Genomic DNA, 4,208 nt, shown 5'->3' with positions numbered 1-4,208 from the left:
CACTAACACCTTTCACCCCAACCTTAAGTTTACCTGGACCATCTCTAACACCTCTCTCCCCTTCCTGGACCTCTCTGTCTCCATATCGGGCAACCACCTAGAAACCGATATTCATTTCAAGCCCACCGACTCCCACAGCTACCTAGAATACTCCTCCTCCCACCCACCTTCCTGCAAAAATGCTATCCCCTATTCCCAATTCCTTCGCCTCCGCCGCATCTGCTCCCAGGATGAGGCATTCCACACCCGTACATCTCAGTTGTCCTCGTTTTTCAAGGACCGTAACTTCCCCTCCTCGGTGGTCGAGAACGCCCTCAACCGTGTCTCCCACATCTCCCGCACCTCATCCCTCACACCCCGTCCACGCAATAAGAACCAAAAAAGAATCCCCCTCGTCCTCACGTACCACCCCACCAACCTCCGGATCCAACGCATCATCCTCCGACACTTCCGCCATCTGCAATCCGACCCCACCACCAAAGACATCTTTCCCTCCCCACCCTTATCTGCTTTCCGGAGGGACAACTCTCTCCGTGAATCCCTTGTCCGCTCCACACTCCCCTCCAGCTCCACCACACCCGGCACTTTTCCCTGCAACCGCAGGAAGTGCTACACCTGCCCCCATACCTCCTCCCTCACCCCCATCCCAGGCCCCAAGAAGACTTTCCACATCAAGCAGATGTTCACCTGCACATCTGCCAATGTGGTATACTGCATCCGCTGTACCCGGTGTGGCTTCCTCTACATCGGGGAAACCAAGCGGAGACTCGGGGACCGCTTTGCAGAACACCTACGCTCGGTTCGCAACAAACAACTGCACCTCCCAGTCGCGAACCATTTCAACTCCCCCTCCCATTCCTCAGACGACATGTCCATCCTGGGCCTCCTGCAGTGCCACAACGATGCCACCCGAAGGTTGCAGGAACAGCAACTCATATTCCGCTTGGGAACCCTGCAGCCCAATGGTATCAATGTGGATTTCACAAGTTTCAAAATCTCCCCTCCCCCTACCGCATCCCAAAACCAGTCCAGCTCGTCCCTGCCTCCCTAACCTGTTCTTCCTCCCACCTATCCCCTCCTCCCACCTCAAGCCGCACCTCCATCTCCTACCGACCAACCTCATCCCGCCCCCTTGACCTGTCCATCCTCCCTGGACTGACCTATCCCCTTCCTAACTCCCTACCTACACTCACCTTTACTGGCTCCATCCCCGCCTCTTCGACCTGTTTGTTTCCTCTCCACCTATCCTCTCCTCTATCCCTCTTCTATCCGCCTCCCACTCTCTCCCTATTTTTTTCGAAACCCCCTTCCCCTCCCCCTTTTCTGATGAAGGGTCTAGGCCCGAAACTTCAGCCTCTCTGCTCCTATGTTGCTGCTTGGCCTGCTGTGCTCATCCAGCCCTGCACCTTGTTGTCTCGGATTCTCCAGCATCTGCAGTTCCTACTATCTCTGATTAAATAAAGGGGACTTGGTGATTGGATCCCTGCCCCCCTCGGAGTTATTTCCGTGGTGACCAGAGTACAACAGTCTGCTCCTGAAGAAATTTGCCTGCAAAAGTCATCTTTGAGTTCTGAATCATAGAGTCCCTACAGCATGGAAATAGGCCCTTTGGCCCAACAACTCTCTGAAGAGCATCTCACCCTCCTGCCCTCGCCCTGCATTTCCCATGGCCAAACCACCTAAACTACATATTTTGGACTGTGGGAGGAAAGCAGAGCACCCACAGGGAGAATGTGCAAACCCCACACAGACAGTTGCCTGAGGCTAGAATTGAACCTCGGTCCTTGGTGCTGTGAGGCAGCAGTGCTAACTGCTGAGCCACCATGTTGGGGAAGCATTTTTGGCAAAATGCCTTTATTCAGGAGCAACTGAATAAAGACAACATTTGGGAACAACTGATAAAAGGGGTTAGCTAACACTGAGATGCAAGTTGCAAAACTCATTGTTTAAACTTTAAAGAGAATATCAGAAGACGTTTTCCTCAAAATCAAGAATTCAATAATTAATTTTCTCCGTATTTTCCCAGCTTTCTCCCCATTGCCCATTCCACCTGAGGGAGTGTAAAATTCTTTATTTCTTGATTAGTTTTGGAAAGATTTGTAAAAGTTTGAATTGAAAGCAAGGAGGGGAATCTGTTAATGTCTGGGGATGCATTGACATCACGGTAATATCACTGGATTGGTAATCCTGAACCTTAGGCTCATAATCTGGGACATGATCTTGTATCCTACATGGCAGATCCTGAAATTTGAGCTTGAAAAAAATGTAATTAAAAGCTAGTTTAGTGGTTAGATGTAAACCATTGTCAATCGCCATCAAAGACGATCTTGTGTCCTTTTGAGGAATGAAATGAACCCCTCTTGCCTGGTCTGACCGAGACATGACTCCAGACTCTCAGCAACAACTGCCCTCTCAAATAAGCCAATCAGTTCATGGGCAACTGTATTGTATGCAAGAATAAAGAAACAATCATCGTTGTGGTCTTTATTTAGGTTACACAATATAGGGGCAGAATAAAGAAACAATCATTGTTGTGGTCTTTATTTAGATTACAGAATATAGGGGCAGGGGTGTGGTCCAGTGGTGAGCAGTGCTGTTTGATTCCACCCTCTGCAACCGTCTGTGTGGAGTGTTGCACATTTTCTCGCTGTGTCTGCATGGGTTTCCTCCGGTGTTTCCTCCCACAGTCCAAAGCTGTCCAGGTTAGGCGGCCTGGCGATGGGAAATGTAGGGTTATAGGGAGAGGCTAAGGGGGTGGGTCTGGGTGGAATACTCTTCAAAGGTTCGATGTGGACTTGATGGACAAATAGCCTGCTTCCACATTGTAGGGATTCTATGAATACCGGTGGGGCTCTTTAAATGTCAGAGCAGAAGTGACACGAGGGGAGAGGTATGACTGACAACGTCAATGAACTGGCTGTACAACAGAAAACATATTTACCTTGGTTTTAACAATTGGCTTGCATTCACCCAACAACAAAGTCTTCACATAACGGGCAGGCCATTTAGGACTGAGATGAGGGAGAGTGTCTTTGCTCAGAAGGCAGTGAATTTTTGGAACTCCTCACTACAGAGGTCTGTGGAAGCTTAATCTTTCAGAATGTAGAAATCTATCAATCTCAGTCTTGAACATAATGTTATGACAGAGTGGGTGAATGCACTGCCTCCTTTTAGAGAGAGCACTGTGTCACTGGTCACAGCATATATTTAAGCCATTTAAACAATTAGTAACTTTGCCAGCTGTTTACTTCATCCACATTAGCTTCAGAAACTTTCATAAACAGCAAAATATACCAATTTATTCAAAAACAGGATTCATTCAGCAAAGATGCAAAGTTGGATGGTGCACATCTTTTTAAAAATGAAAGTTCAAATATTTGCAGTTCACACACACACGCACACGCATTTGTTCTTTAGTCATGATTGACTTTGGGAAACAAATCAGAGTTGTTTCTGATTTTTTCTTCTGCTGCAGAGCTGCTGAGCGTTTCCAGGAACTTCTGTTTTTATTCCTGATTTGCAGCATCCATAGTTCTTTCAGTTTTTATTCGGGAAACAAATCTTTGGCTCATTATTTTTCATTCTCAAATTGAATGATGCTGCCTACACAATGAGTTTTTCATTTTTGCAACAAGTCTTGGCATGGCACTTTATCAAACGCAGAGATATTTTCTGTGAGGTCTGGGATTATCCTGCTGAACAGCTGGAGAAGGAATCACACATGTTCTTGTCACTTTAACTACATGGTTGACTTCCTGGGGCCTGTGACATAATCACTGGGGCATCAGGTAGAGATGAGATTTCTACCTGGAATAATAGTCATATTGTCACGGGTTGATAATACAGTTTAGTAATTAGCTTGAAAAAACACTGCAGCAAAATGTAACAGAGAATAAATTGCAAACACTGGTAAGAAATAGTGTTCATTGAGTTGAAATGCTTCAGAATCCAAAAGTGAATGTGGTACAAGGACACTGTGTCACTGAGGCAACTAGCAAAGAGGAACAAATACACGGTTACACAGTAAGGAAACACAGCAGGGACAGCACCTCTGACATAAGCATCAACAATAAGATACATCAAACAGAATTTGAAATACAAGCAAAACCCATGACCCACTCGCAAACTACCAGCAAAATCCCTGTGATCCACTCCCCAAACACCAGCAAAACCCCTGTGACCCACTCCCGAACCACCAGCAAAACCCC

At 46.8% G+C, this 4,208-nt stretch overlaps 1 long non-coding RNA gene across 1 annotated transcript in view; it reads right to left on the bottom strand.

The window, feature by feature from the left end:
- Positions 1-3,382: 3,382 nt before the first annotated feature.
- Positions 3,383-4,208, bottom strand: part of LOC125482234 — a 3,018-nt gene continuing 2,192 nt past the window's right edge. Inside the window, exon 3 of the long non-coding RNA XR_007261580.1 lies at positions 3,383-3,991. This is a non-coding gene — a long non-coding RNA (uncharacterized LOC125482234). The remainder of the gene's footprint in view (positions 3,992-4,208) is intronic.

This window comes from Rhincodon typus, unplaced genomic scaffold (genome assembly GCF_021869965.1).
Source record: "Rhincodon typus isolate 14 unplaced genomic scaffold, sRhiTyp1.1 hic_rhity00007484, whole genome shotgun sequence".
In the NCBI taxonomy this organism is placed as follows: Eukaryota; Metazoa; Chordata; class Chondrichthyes; order Orectolobiformes; family Rhincodontidae; genus Rhincodon; species Rhincodon typus.
Note: the sequence above shows the minus strand (reverse complement) of the source record. Positions and strands in the feature narration are given on the sequence as shown.